Source organism: Sus scrofa, chromosome 4 (genome assembly GCF_000003025.6).
Source record: "Sus scrofa isolate TJ Tabasco breed Duroc chromosome 4, Sscrofa11.1, whole genome shotgun sequence".
In the NCBI taxonomy this organism is placed as follows: domain Eukaryota; kingdom Metazoa; phylum Chordata; class Mammalia; order Artiodactyla; family Suidae; genus Sus; species Sus scrofa.
In genome coordinates this window covers 1222486-1237743 of record NC_010446.5, presented here as the reverse complement: position 1 = coordinate 1237743, position 15258 = coordinate 1222486, and the positions used below count along the sequence as shown (strand labels likewise).

General features: G+C 59.5%; 1 non-coding gene across 1 annotated transcript; it reads left to right on the top strand.

Annotated features, from left to right (window-relative positions):
- LOC100517712 lies at window positions 1362–15008 on the top strand. Its single transcript, XR_002343671.1, has 3 exons — window positions 1362–1910; window positions 2581–2915; window positions 4504–15008. It is a non-coding gene; the product is annotated as an uncharacterized LOC100517712 (transcript).

Sequence of the window (15258 nt, the reverse complement as noted above, 5' to 3'; positions counted from 1 at the left end):
CCTGAATTGCAATCCCTCCGGCTAGACCGGGAAAAAATTCGCTTTTGCTAGTACAATACCTGGCTATTAATATATTCTTGACATTGACAGCAGTAAAAGAGGGAGCAAAGCTGAGTCTGGTCTTGAATATGGTGAGGTCGGGGTACACGAAGCCCCTGCCAAGGTGAAGTCGGGGCGACAGCTGGACAGAGGGGCTAGAGACAGAGATATGAGGGAGAAGGGGCAGCATTTAGCTTGTAGCGCAGCCCATGAGCAGGCAACTGTCCACGTGCCCATTCACTGCACAGCATATAAGGAGACCCTGAGGGCCGGTAAGGAAACATTAGCCGACAGAACTAGCAAAACCCCTCTGCCTCAAAGACTTGATTCTTCGGTGGAAGGGGAACACAAACAGAATGAAGACAATAATAAGGAAATTAGTATGTTACAGAAGTTACTTAACGTGAGAAACTGGGAAGTGCTATGGAAAAGCGGAGGGAAGGTGGGGGCTGGGAGGTGGAGGAAGAGGCAGGATGCTGTGGTGGCCCAGGACGTGACCCCCGACAGTGCAGGCGGCACCAGGACCGCGTTCTAAACAGCAGGGCAGAGACGGGAGGTCGCTCCTAAGCTTAGGTTATACGACTCCACCCAGGCCCACGGGAGTGGGAGGCTCTCCTCTGGCCCTGAAAGAGCGCAGAGAGGCCCATGTGGCAGGCAACTGTGAGCTGCCCCTAAGACGTAAGGTCAGTAGCCAACAGCCCAGAAGAAGCTGGCCCTCGGGCACACAGCCACCAGAGACGAAACCTGCCAACACCTGCATGAGCGTGGAAGCAGAGCCTTCCGCAGCTTGGCAGCCAGCTGAGAACACAGCCTCGCGGACACTGCGACGGCAGCTCTGCGACACTGAGCAGAGGACCAGCTAAGCCGCGCCTGCACTCCGTTCCCACAGGAACGTGGTATAACAAACAGGTGTTGTTTTAAGCTACTAAGATAGTGGTACCCAGCAGACCCTAGGGTACAAGGGGGGCTCTAGGAGGTGAGCGCTCAGCAGGCAGGAAGTGAGCCAAACAGAGAGCTGGGGACCAGACTCCCAGGCAGAGCGAGCAGCCAGCGCAGCTGAACGCAGGCCACCGCGTGCCCGCCGGGTAAGGACCTCAAACAGGGGCCTGGAGGGGAGGGCACGCACGAGTCAGGGGGTGCGGGGGTGCGATGGGGGACCCAAGAGTAAGGGAGGGGGCGGGGACGAGGGGGCGTGGGGCACCCGAGCGGAGTGGGAGGGGCCGGCTCACGGCCGAGTCCTCCTCGGCGCACCACCGAGAGGCAGGGGGGTCTCGCCTCCTAGAGCGGCGCCGGAAGGGGCGGGCCCTGAGGCGGAGCTTCCGCCAGCCGCTCGGCCGGGCCGCTTCCGGAGGGCGGGCGCTGGGCGGCCGGAGGGGTGGCTGGTGGTCAGAGCGGGGAGGCGTCCCCCCCAGCCCGGGGGCCCTTTCGGGGGCGCGCCCGCCCCGCCCTCCAGGCGGGACTCGTTGGGTCCCTCTGGCGCCCCGTGGGTCCCTTTCCCAGAGCTGCACCCGCCCCCTCTCGGCTCCTGGGCGCCACGGATAGGAGGGCAAGTCACGCGAGGACCAGCCGCGTGCGGATCGAGGCGGAGGAGTCCGGGGCCCTGCACACGCTCCTGCCGAGGCTCTGTCGTTGGCGGGGCGCTCTCGGGGCCGCTCTCCCGGCTTCGACACTGCTGCGGGGCAGACCGTGCCCACAGACGGCTTGGGTGCATGTTTGCCCCTGGATCTCAGACCAGCTAGAAATCAGTCTCTCCCTAAGACCCAGGCTTCTGAGGGCGAGCGAGGTTTCCAGGGACGGTGCATACCCAAAACTTCGTGTTAGGAGAGGCCTGGGCCAGAGTGTGAAGGCGCTGCAGTGAAGTCGCACAGCAGGTACCAACATCCCTGCCTTTCAGCCAGGGTTCGCAATGGCTCTGGCCAGGTGGATTGGGTTTTCGGTGTGGTCATAGCAGTCACCGAGCCCAAGGGCCTGTGAAATGAGAGGACCAAGAGAATGGCCTCAGGCCTCCTCCTATTTTAATTATCATTGTATTCCTTGGTGTGCACGGGACCAAGTGAGGACATCAGGTCTCTGCCATTGAGTACCTGCCAGCTCGAGTTGAGCAGATGGTTGTCTAGAATGTTCCTGAGCAGCAAAATGTGCAGGCTCCAGCCAAGTAACAAGGGATTCAGGGATGAAGAAGATGAGATCCTTGCCCTGAAGAACCCTGACTTTGTCTGGAGACTTTGCCACACGTCTCCAGGGTAGCAGGAGACCTGGTAGGGGAGCAGTCGTGGGGCACAGCCAGCAGGTGTCAGGGGTCACTGCTCTCCACCACGTGGGTCAGCATGGAGGCTGGATGAGTCCACACCTGCCCTGGAGGGGCGCAGGCTAGAGGCTGATGGCACTTTCCTGTCGGTTCTTGGTTTTCACTGTTGTTTCCTAGAACTAGACCCCAGCTCAAACGCCAGCCTGGCTGACGGGCTGTGATCCTCTGCCCTGGGGCCACCTACCTCCCCAGCCAAGATGCCCCCTTATGTCTGCACTCTTCCCTCCGTCCAGATGGCTTGTATCATCCTCAGTTCTGGCTCCCGCCTGATGCTGAAGACAGCCTCCTCCCAGAAGCCACTTCCAGTCGAGCCTTCGGAGAGTGACGCTGGCCTGAATCCAAACCAGACCCATCATCGAGAAGAAAGCAGGCTCTAGGTCTCGTCCAGGTGGGGAATGTACCGTCATTTCACCTGTTGCCTCTGTGTGGGAGAGCAGCGGACAAGAGCCCAAGGATCCCCTTTGACTTAAAGGGGATTCAAAGAGTTTATATCTCAAAACGCAGGCCGCTTGGAATGTTCGCAGCTAGAAGGCCGCCCTCTTGGTTGAGACAGCCTGTCAGGACACGGGTAAGCAGCCCAGGCCAGGAGAGGGCTTCTCAGGACGGTTTGAGGGCTCAGAACACGTGCTTCCTTCGGCGCTCAGGAGAAACTGCTTTCTCCTGACCTTATGGGATTTCTTCGGCCAGCAGTTATTTAAAGAGCCTGAAGTTTGTCAAGGCTCTGTCCTGGAATTCCATCATTTGGCACTGAGAGGCAGATCAAGGAAGCTCAGAACTAAAACAACCAAAAAAAAAAAAAAATTTGATGGGGTTCTTAACCAAAAAAACAAGAACCATGCAGGTGGAGTTTCTACAAGCACCTGGGCCCGACTGACTCCTGTCTGAGGCTGTGGTGAAACTGGAATGCTTTTATTTATTTATTTATTTGTCTTCTTGCCTTTTCTAGGGCCGCTCCCGTGGCATATGGAGGTGCCCAGGCTAGGGGTCTAATCGGAGCTGTAGCTGCCGGCCACAGCCACAGCCACAGCAACGTGGGATCCAAGCCACATCTGCGACCTGCACCGCAGCTCACGGCAACAGTGGATCCTTAACCCACTGAGTGAAGCCAGGGCTCGAATCCGCAACTTTATGGTTCCTAGTCGGATTCGTTAACCACTGAGCCACGACGGGAACTCCTGGAATGCTTTTAGATGGGACAGAGCACATCAAGTTTTTTAGGCAATGCAAGCAAGCTCCTCGGTGGTGGTTCCCTTGCAGCCTTGGCCCTCCGCGGATGAGTCAGCTCTGGGTACATGCCACGAAGAGAACCAGAGCCCGTACAGGAGCAGGGAGTGTGGGCGGGCAGGCCTCCGACGAGGGCCCTCAGAGCAGAGCTCCGGATGAGTGAGGGGCCAGCAGCACCACCACCTGCTGCCAGGGGCTGCGCAGAAAGGACCGGGAATGTGTGGGGAACCTAAGGGGGGGCGGGGGGGTGGACAGCAGGGTTCGGAAGCCACTGGGGACTCGGGCAGGGATGTGATGGGCGTTCACTGGCTGCTGTGTGGAGGATGGACCCTGGGGAGAGAGCAAGGGCACCCACTCAGGGGCCAGCCCTGAGCTTCACGCAGCTCAGAACACAGGCTCCAGCTGATGGGAGGGGCTTCCGAGAGGCTCACACGTGGCTCCTGCCGCCGGGAGCTCCCAAAACACAGTCTGGTCCCAAGTACAAGAAGCGGAGAAGGAGCAAGTAAGAGACGAGAAGTCCACCTTGGGGACCGCCCAGCCGTCCTTGGTCCATGGTCCACATGAGTCCTACTGGTCGCAGGTGTGGGGACGCCGTCCCCCTGGCGCAGGAGCAAGGGCTCCCTGGTCAGCAGCTGAGTCAGTGACACTGCCATCCACCGAGACAAGGGGACCTGGAGAGAGGAGAGGTGCTCTGGGAGATTGAGTGCCTGTTTGGTCAAGTCCAGCCCGGGGCTGATTGTCCAAGGGGGACACACGAGCAGGGGCGGGAAGGGGGCCATGATCCCACGCCTCCAAACGCCTTCGCTGCCTGTCCATCCGTGGAGACGCGGCGCTCACAGAGCTCACGGCCTTGTTCTTCCCGGACGCCTGTTTAATGTTCGCAGGCTGGTTCTCCACCGTCAAGGGTTGGTGTGCGCTTCTCTCTGTTGCAGAGTTTCTGTCCCAGAACTTCGGTTACAAGCTCAGAAAAACGAAGAGTCTTGTCCAGAGCACAACCTCTGAAGAAGCGGAGCAACGCGGAAATTCCCACGGCCGGGGGATTGTGCTGCTGGCTCGTCTCCTGGCTCATGCCGGCTTCCAGTGCTCCTTCCTCTCCCCTGGGAATGAGAAGGATAGAAAGGCCCGCTGGCAGAAAAGAGATCAGACCCCGGAGGGAGAGGAGGTGCTCGGAAGGACTCCCCCAAAGAAGAGGACGTGTCTGCGGAAAAACCAACCAGAGATGCGCTTTGACCAAAACGCACAGGAAGGAGCCCAGCCTGAGCCCTGAGGGTGAGACACGTGCCTGAGGCCTCTGGTGCTTCATGGAAAGATGACTTCCAGGGGTTCCCGGGTTCCCGCCCCTCCTGGGGAGGCAGCCCGAGGAACACAGCTGGGGCAGGTGCGTCTTTAAACATCTGACGGACCCTGTTCAGCACCAGCGGGTCCCTACTGGAGAGAGGCCTTCCCCTGAGCTCGGGCGGGAAGCCGTTCCGGCACAGCTCCGACGTGACCAAACCCAGCACGTTCACACTGGAGACAAGCCCTTTCAACGCCGTGTGTGCGGCAAAGCCTTTAACTGTGGTTCACATCCCCTAAAACACGAGCAAACCCACACTGGAGAGAAACTGGAGGGGTGTGAGGAATGTGGGGGGACCTTCACCCCAGCTCGTGTCTCATTCGCCGTCGGAAACGTCACCCGCGGAAGAAGCACTGATGGGGGTGAGTCATCCGCCAGATGCGGGCAGGCTTTGTGGGCTCGAGACCCATCCTGGCAGGGCTGCCCTGGCGCCCCCTCGATCAGGCCTTGTCCGCTCAGGCCGGGGGTCCCACCCTCACCAGGAACACCCAGGTCTGGCTGGAGACCTCCATCATGTCACTACGATGACAAGGACGCTTCTCACAGCTGCGGCACCAGAGGCAGGCTTCGGGCCCTGGCACAGCCCCCACCTCCCGCTGCTGCCTCCGCCTGTGGCGCCCACGCTGGCTCCCCAACCACTGCTCCTTTGGAGACTGGTCTGCAGCCTCTCAGCCCTCAGCGTCCTGAGTCCATCTCCATGTGGCCTGGCCCCGAGCTGGACGGCAGTGCTTTGCAATGAGCTCCAGGGACCCCGCTGTCCCCCGGCTGGCTGTGGTGGCAGTGCTGGGCCTCGTCCTCTGCCTTCCCGCCTCGGCTGGGGCACCGCTTGAACGCGGCCCCCCTCCCCAGGAACTGGACCCCCTGTGGTCCTCCCAGCTCAGCCCCCATCCCAGGTGAACCACCGTGACACCAAATGCTACCACCACGCGAGATCCCTGCCCTGGCCACGCGGGGCCCTGGGACGCCCATGACAGCTGGGATCCCTTCAGACGCCAGGCGGTGGGTCCGTCCCCAAGGCCAGCTCTCCGTTCAGGTTTGTCCCACTTCTGCGGGCCTCACCCCCATCCTGCCCCCGTCACGTCCACATGCCGGGCCTGCCCGTGGTTCCCTCCGGGAGGGGTCTGGACGGCCTCTGTGCTCTCCTGGGGGGGGGGTGTGCTCTGTCCCAGCGTTTCCGGGTGGTGTGGGAGGGGCAAGGCCACTGCCACCCAGGAGGGAAAGTAGCTTTTTAATAGGAAAATGCTGATATTTAGGTTTTCAGCAGTTCGGACCCAGAAAACAGAGCAGCCTTCGTCGCGGGGGCTCCTCTGTGAGGAGAGGGGTCGGGGCTCCCGGGACAAGTGTCTCCCCAGTCTGACAGGCGCTGACCTCTTCTCCGTAAAAGCTGCGACGGCAGAGCAGCTCTGCCCGCGCTGGCGCCTCCGCCCAGGCTCGGCAGGCCCCCTCCCACGCGGCAGCCGGCCCAGGTGACGGGCTAACCTGCCGCCCGCGGTCCTGCTCTCACCGACCAAGAGATGGCGGGGCGCTGAGGCAGAATCTCCGAGCAGGTGCTGGGCTGGCCTGGGGGGGACACGCCTTTGGTCCCGGGTGGGGCAGGTGCTGTGAGGGACGCGACTGGGACGTCTGGCAAACTTGAGTCCAGACTGTCCCCGGGGGGGGGGGACGACACACAGGGTCACTGCTCCCCAGTCCAAGGGCCTGTGGCCGTCCCAGACAGCATCCTCGTCACGAAAATGTACGCGAAGGTCACGGCCTTCAGGCCACGGCGTCCTGATGGAAGTTTGCGCAGAGGCTGACAAGGGAGCGACGACAGCAGGACCCACACGGACCCTGAGCGGTGGCGACGCAGACCGGCTCAGCGTCGGGCGTCCCTGAATCTAGACCCAGGGCTGGCAGGCCTTTGCTGTGAGGGGCCCGAGGCGGGTGGTTCCCGGCTTGTGGGCACGAGGTCCCGTCCCGACGCAGCTCAGCGGTGCCAGGCAGAGGCCGGCGTGCGTATCCGCGGAGCTTTGCTTCCAGAAGCAGGAAGGTGGGGCTGGGGCGAGCGAGGCCCCATGTGCTGGGAGTCCCGAGGTCCTGCAGACCCAGCGTCGGCAGGAGGAGGCCTGGGCGCGGGGAGGGGCGGGGAGACGCCCAGAGCCGGCCCCGCCGTTGGCCTTGCTGCACCGGGGAGAGGCCGTGGAGGCGGCCGTCAGCCGTGCCGCTCCCGCGGGCCGGGGGCTCTGCATCCGCTCCACCCGGTTCCCTCGGATGGCTGCTGACTTGCCCTGACGGAGGTATTTTGTGTGGAGAGCATCGTGTGACGTGCACCCGAGCTTACGGTGCTTCACGCGCAGAGAGAAGAGCCGCCGTTGTCTATGTAACCCCGTTTCCATGTCATTTCCCACGGAAAAGCCCTCTTTCTGTGGTTGCCTGACAATCCGTGGATTAGAAACATTGATTTAGGAGTTCCCGTCGTGGCTCAGTGGTTAGTGAACCCGACTGGCATCCGTGAGGACATGGGTTCGATCCCCGGCCTCTCTCAGTGGGTTAAGGATCTGGCGTTGCCGGGAGCTGGGGTGTAGGTTGCAGACGCCGCTTGGATCCTGCGTTGTTATGGCTGGGGTGTAGGCCGGCAGCTGCAGTTCGGATTGGACCCCCAGCCTGGGAACCTCCATGTGCCAAGGGTGCGGCCCTAAAAGGCAAAAAAAAAAAAAAATTTGCTCTAACCATCTCCTGACAAGAGCCTGTAGGCCGTTTCCCGTTTAGGTCGTTATAAACAATGCAGCATCTCCTCCACATTTAGGGCCAACGGGGTGGGTCTCCAGACGTGAACTGCAGGGAGAGAGCGTTCTGGCAAATTCTGCTGCCTAAGTGCCCCAGCAGTGCACAGACAGCAGGTGAGGTCTCATCTCGCCGGGCTGGTAGAGGAGAAGCAGCTTCTGATGTGACACCTTCGATTCCTAAAGAGGAAGTGGGCGGCCAGGTGCTCAGTCTCTTGGGCCAGAGACGAGGGACCCCGGGCCAGTCCTGCTCCTCGTGCTTCGCGTTCCCCCGGGGGGACGCTGACAGCGCTCGCCTGTGGCTGTGACGTCCTCAGCGCGGCGCTGGCCCCAGGGGTCCGCCACTGTCCTCTGGTCATGTGTCCTCAGCGAGGGGACGTTTGCCTCCCGGCGTGAGAGGGCGGCGCCGGCTGGCGGCCTCCGTGCTTCTCTGAGGAAAGCGAAATCAACCCGGAAGACAACGGAAAAGTGATTTTTTTAACAGGAGACATGAGGAAAATGACACGGCCAAACTAAAACCACTTCATGAGCTTCTTCTTTTGCTCTTTAATGGCCACACCCACTGCACATGGAGCTCCCGGGCCGGCAGTGGCATCCAGGCCACGGCTGCTGACCTGCGCTCGTGGCGTTTTTGCCTCGTGGCGTTTTGGTCAAGACGGGAGGGCTCACTTCCTGCTTCTTCCGAGTTAACCATCATGACGCCACACCATCGCCAAGCTCTGAAGCCGAGTCTTTCAGATTCATCGGATTTGATGGGTTGTTTTGGGGGGTTTGTTTGTGTTTGTTTTGCTCTTGCTATTCAAGTGAAACTCAAATTCCAGGAACAAGAAAACCTGTTACCTGAGTCAAAGGAGAAAACATAATAAAAGTTATGAAACACTTGGGGTCCCATCGTGGCTCAGCTGTGTAACAAACCCGACTAGTATCCATGAGGACACAAGTTTGATCACTGGCCTTGCTCAGTGGGTTAAGGATCCGGTGTGGCCGTGAGCTGTGGTGTAGGTCGCAGATGAGGCTCAGATCCCGCGTTGCTGTGGCTGTGGTGTATGCTGGCCGTTGTAGCTCTGATTTTGAGCCCTAGTTTGGGAGCCTCCATATGCCGCCGGTGCAGCTCTAAAAAGACAAAAATTACAGTTAAAATTTTTAAAAGTCATAAAATACTTAAACCGTAATGATAATGAAAATACAACTTGCCAGAACCTCTGCATGCAGCTAAAGCGAGACGGAAATTTGTAGCCTTACGTGGTCAGCAGAGCTGGAAGTCTACAGGCTGTACATCCCAAAGGGAAAAATGGCAGAGTTCCCGTCGTGGCTCAGTGGGTTACAGGCCCGACCAGTATCCATGAAGATGTGGGCTTGATTCCTGGCCCTGCTCAGTGGGTTAAGGATCCGGTCACGGACGCAGCTCGGATCCTGCGTTGCTGTGGCGCAGGCTGGCAGCTGCAGCTCCAATTTGACCCCTAGCCTGGGAACCTCCCATGGATACCACTGAGAGAATTTAAAAGCAAAAGTCGGTTCTTTGACAGGACTGCGGAAACTGACAATCCCTGGCAGGGGATCCAGGGAGAGAGAAGGGGCAGAGACTAAAACGCTAAACCGGCAAGTCAGGAGATGGGAGAACTTGGATGAAGCGGGTTACGGAAGATGAGTTACTGAAGCCGACGCCGGAGGGAACAGCCCGCAGACCCTCTAAGCCCCAGACAGACTTGCATCCATAGATCACAGTCTCGCTCGCGGTGACGGCAAGTCCAGATGGTGCGCAAGTGACTCAGGAAGCAGGTGCCTCCCACGCCTCCCAGGCAGTGAAGAGGAGACACTCCTGCCTTCCTTTATGAGGCTCGTATAACACGCTGCCACAGTGACAGCTCAGTGCCACCTGCTTAGAGATGAAAAAGCGCTAAACAAAACACTGCAGATAAAATCCGGAGTGATTAAGAGGGACTGTGGCAGGACCGTTCTTTTTCTAGAAAGGCAAATTTGGCTCAAAATGGGTGTGATCTCTCACATTTTCAGTTTTACGGAGAACTGGGGCACCATAGTGTCATCTCAACAGCCGCGGAAAATATTTGCTAAAATTGGACATCCACTCGTGATTAATATCTCTTCACCCACACGGACTATAATGGACGTTTCCCAACCGGATGTAGGACGTCTCCCAAAACACGCAGCAAGCGAACCTTAGGCTTAGGTGTTAAACGTTTGCAAACAGGAGCAACGCGGATCGGCCGCCGTCACCCCTGCTCTTCCATGTCGGAGATTCCGGCCGGGGCAGTGAGACAAGGAGTGAAGCCCAGGAGCAGCCTTAGGAGGGCAGCCCTTACCTGTCATTCTCAGCGGCTGCCACTGCCTGCATGTGGCCATGGAAGTGACCACCAGCTGTGGAGATCATTTATGAAGGGCTCGTTTAGCAAGACTGTCACAGGGAGCAACATGCAGAAACCGGCGGAGGTTCACCCCTGGGAAGAGTGGACGCAGGGACTCAAGCAGATGTCTTCACACCGACATCACGTCAGCAGGACTCACGGTAGCCTCTGGTGGGACCCACAGACGGGTCCCTCAGCCAGTGAACAGGTAAACGGCGTGGGCCGTGCACACGGAGGCATAGTAGCCGCAGGAGGAACCGGGCACCTACACGCGACGCCGGGGATAAACCTTGAAGACACGATGCTTGGTGAAAGCCAGGCACGAGGGACACATACTGAGCGACTCCTTTTATACGAGGTCCCCAGAGCAGGCAGATGCACAGAAAGTGGAACGCTGGGGCCTTGCTGGGCTCAGAGGTGCGGTCGGGAGGGTGAGAAGGTTTGGGGTGTGGGTGGTGGACATGGATACACAGCATTGTGAGTATTTAACGCCACTGACTTCGTCACACAGGATGCACTATTAACAAAACTCAACGTTTACAAGCTGTTATCGAGGAGTTCCCGCTGTGGCACCCCAGGATCGACAGCGTTACCGCTGCAAGTGCCCACGTGCGTGTGCCCAGAGCCACGTCCTTACCGCACGGCTGGCTCTTCTCCCAGCAGAGGGACCCCGTGCTGATTGTCCTGCTTCGTTTAGTCCAAAGGAACGTCCGTCCTTTTCAGGTTGTGAGAGCAGATGGGCCCCAAAGCCAGAAACAGGCGTAGAAAAGAACCCCAGAACCAGCAGCGGGACCGCGTTCCTCGGCTCCAGGGAGGAACGGAGATGAGAGGAAGGAAGAGAGGCCGTGTGGGGAGGAAAGGCCCCGGCCGCCCATGTCCTGACCGCGGGCTCAGGCCGTGCTGAGCTCGGAGTCTGCTGCCTCCTGGCTCCCAAGGCACAAACTGCAGCCACGTCTTGGCGACCACGAAGCCACTGCTCCACCCCTTGTCCAGAGTCCCTGTCCAGAGTCCCTGCAGGGTCCAGGCCCAGGCACAGGCCGAGGCTGACGCTGCAGACTCTGCAGCCAGGGGTGTCCAAGGCCTGAGGCCAGGCATCCCATGGGGTGAGCTCCCAGGCACCTTGGGCCCAGCACACACACCCTCGAGCTTCCTGTGGCATGTGACTGTGTCACTGTGGCCTCTCCCATGAGGCACTCAGTTCATCCCTATTTTTTTTTTTATTTTTTTTTTTACTTTTTAGGGCCACACCTGCAGCATATGGAGGGTCCCAGGCTAGGGGTCTAATGGGAGCTACAGCTGCTGGCCTGTACCACAGCCCCAGCAACACAGGATCTGAGTCTCATCTGTGACCTACACCACAGCTCACAGCAACGCTGGATCCTTAACCCACTGAGCAAGACCAGGGATCGAACCTGTAACCTCATGGTTCCTAGTCGGATTTGTTTCTGCTGCGCCACGACGGGAACTCCTGGTTGTTCCCTTTTGGTTCCACTCTTGGGGTTACTGGAAGCTGGAGCACACGGGGTACCGGACTCCTCTCGTGCTCCCTGGCGAACTGGGGTGGCTGTGGGCTGAAAACAGTCGCTTGCAGCTGGCGGTCCTGGGCCTCTGCTGGTGTAGATGCTTTCTCCAGTCTAGTTTTCCCCGCTGGTTTTTTTTTTTTTTTTTTGGCCACCCCCACAGCATGTGGAAGTTCCCGGGCCAGGGACTGAACCTGCGCCAGAGCAGTGACCTGAGCCACCGCAGTGACCTCGCTGGGTCCTTGACCGCTGGGCCACCAGGGGATGCCCTGCTGTTGTTTTCACTGTTTAGAGACGCAGCTGCCCAGCTAGTCAAGGTCGTTGCACTTCTGCTTCATTGTATCTTCACTCCCGTCATCGTCATCCGGAGACAGGAAGCGTGGCCTTCGTGTGGGCCGGTGTTCCTCCCTTCGCGGCTCTCTTGTCACGCGGTCCTCTGAACCCACATGGTGCTGCCCTGCCCCCCACGTCTCTTCCCAGCAGCCCCAGCGTCCGTCACAGGACGTCCTTTGTCCTGCTGCCTCTGGATCTTGCTTTCTCCCACAGTGAATGTCTGACCCGCCCTGTTGGCTGCATTCAGCTGCTCTTCCTGCAGCCAGGATTTCCCAGGGAGGCCCCCCTGCTGGCATCTCCCAGCCCCAGGCCTGCAGAGCCAGAGACCTGGTGGTCGCTGCCCCTGGATAGGTCTCTTGGGGGCCACCTCACATTAACCAGACTTGTAGGAGGCCAACACACAAATCAGAAAAGGAACGTGGCGTTCCTGTCGCAGCTCAGGGCTTTATGAGCCCAACTGCTATCCGTGAGGATGCGGGTTCGATCCCTGGCCTCGTTCAGTGGGTTGAGGATCTGGTGTTGTCTTGAACTGTGGTGTGGGTCTCAGATGTGGCTTGGATCCCGCGTTGCGGTGCCTGTGGTGTAGGCCAGCAGCTGTAGCTCTGATTTGAGCCCTAGCCTGGGAACCTCCATATGCCACAGCTGTGGCCCTAAAAAGACAAAAGACAAAAAAAAAAAAAAAGAATGTGCCAACTTAGAATGGGCACGGCGCCTCCCTGTGACACAATGCGTGTCCCTCGATAGACACCCCCCGCCCCGCCCCTGGGTGCAGGCTCCCCCGCTGTCCGGAAGCCAAGGCACCAGGGACACCCTCCGAAGCCGAAATGGCTCAAAGCGCAGAGGCGCTCGGGCCCGTCTTGCTCGCGGAGCAGGGACAAGAGGAGATGCAGCACAGAGGCAAGTCCTGGCCCTGGCGCCTGTGCTGAGGGGTGGTTCCAGGAACAAGCGTGTCAGGAGCCGCCCTCGCTGCGTCTGGAAAAGCTGCTACGTGACAGCTGAGCACGCTTCACTTTTTACCTTTATTCAGAAAGGCTAAAATACTCTTTGGATTTGTTGGGGAACGGGTACGCACGTGGGTCTTTCATAAAAGTGAAGTCGCATGAGGCAGACTGAAAAACCGGGGGTGGGGGGACCTCTCTACCTGGAGGACTCAGGCTCTGTCGTTGCCCAGACCCCGCAGTCACCCCCCGCGGCAGCTCTGCCCTGACTGCCCTCCTGTGCCCCTACCTGCCTTGTTACAGCCCCTCTTCTCGCAAGGGGCAGTCCTGCCCTCAGAAGGGGACGCTGGTGATATCTGGGGACGTTTTGCGTGTCACAACCGAGGAGAGGTGCTGCTGGGACGTTAGGTGAAGAGCTAAAGGCAAGGTTCAGGAGGGCCGAGGTTCAGAAGCTGGAAGACTGGAGGGGGCGGCTTTCAGCAGAAGCACCTGCACCTGGCAAGGCGCCCCTGAAGGTTGGGAAGGGCCTGGGGACGGGGCCCAGGTCCCCCTGAAGGGGTTGCAGAGGAAGGCAGGAATGTGGTGATGGGCCAGAAGTCTTGGTAGCAGTAATTAGAACCCAAGGTCTCCCGCCTCACGGCAAACAGAAGCCCCCACCCCACCCCCCTGAAACTAAACCAGGGGGCCGACGAGGGAACAGGGGAGAGTCCAGCCCCCAGGCGCCTCCGTCCACCGCCAGGGAGGATGCTCCAGACAGAAGGAGGTTGTGCGCTCCTGTCACAAGCCCCTCCTCGCTACCAGCTCCCTGACTCCGTCCCCGACTCCATCTGCGGAAGCAGCCACCAGCCACACTCCAGCCTGAGCCCCACGTCCCAGCCAGCAGCGCGTGCTGTCATTTGTGTCCACCAACGGGGCCCCACCGAGCCTCCTCTCCCCGCCCGTCCCTCCCCTTCACTCCTGCCTCTCCGCCGCCGCCGCCCCCAAACTGGTCTTAGCTGCACTCTTCACTCCCCAGCTCAGGGCCTGCAGTGGCTCCTGGTGCACAGAGAATGAAATCCGGGCTCCTGACTGGCTTCAAAGGGTCCGGCCCGTTCTGTTCCCCCCTTGCTCATGACTCTCCCGCCTGCCTCGCCCTCCAAATCCTCAGTGATGCTCCGTGATGCCCCAGGACCTTTGCACGCTCTTCTCTGATTACTCTCACCTCCAGCCGTTGTGTGACTAGCTCGCCTCCTCCCTCCCTCTCTTCTCTAATGTCACCTCCTTAACCCTTCGAGGCAGGGACCAGCTTGTGGCCCAGGGCCTGGTACTAGGTTGGGCAGGGGGGAGCAGGAGTAACTTAGAGAACCTACGGTGAGCAGGGCTGGAGGAGCAGGTGGCGGTACTATCTCCACCCCCAGTCTTTGGCGAGAGCCAGCTCCTCCAGGCGCAGGCACCATTTCTCCAGCGCCAGGCGGTCTGTGCGCTTCAGCCTCTCCCAGCTCTTCACCCCCCCCAGGGCAGCCCCTCCCCACACACTTGGTCCTTCTTCTGTCCAGTTTCCCTGCTGCCTCGGCCCCCGCCCTGGGACCAGATGCCTCTTCCTCTGTGAGGTGATGCTCAGGCTTGGGGCTGTGGCCCCTCCCTTGCTGTCTTCTTGCCATCCCTCCCCCCAGGCTCAGGGGTAGCCGTGGGCAAGCCGCCCTGTTGGACTGCCATCCCTACTGGACAGGTTCGTGGAATTCTTCTCCCACTGGCTGCTGTTCCCAGCAAGAGGGGGTGACCCCTGACTTTGTTGCCAGTATCGGCTGCCTCTGGGCACCGGTGCCAAGGAGAATCAGAGCCGGAGTTGGAGGAAACGGAACAAGTAGCTTTAGCTGCAGGCAGAGGCCACCACAGCAGGCTAGAGCCTCCACAACTGTGTCCCCTGAGGGGGTAGTGAGGAGTCTTACGGCGTCAAGGAGCAGGGTGTGATCCACGCCTGGACATCTTCCTGACTGGTGGGTGGGGAGGTCCCTGGGGGTCAGCGTCATCAGCCTCCAGGCTCCGACCTGTGAGGGGTCCACCGGCGTGTGGGCAGCACCCAGCTGACGTCTTCCACCTGGTGGGGCTCCAGCACCTCCAGACAGCTTCAAGGACATGACTCAGAATGTTATCTATAGTCCTCGAAAAAGAACTAACTAAAGGTCCTTGACTTCGTTGAATGGCTAAACTATTCTGTCTTGACTATTTTCTGTTTTGTTTTTTTGTTTGTTTTGCTTTTTGGGGCCACACTGGCAGCATTTGGAGGTTCCCAGGCTAGGGGTTGAATCAGAGCTACAGCTGCCAGCCTGCACCACAGACACAGCCACATGGAATCTGAGCCGTGTCGCGTCTGCAGCCTACACAGCTCACAGCAACGCCAGATCCTTAACCCACTGAGCGAGGCCAGGGATCAAACCCGTATCCTCATGGGTCCT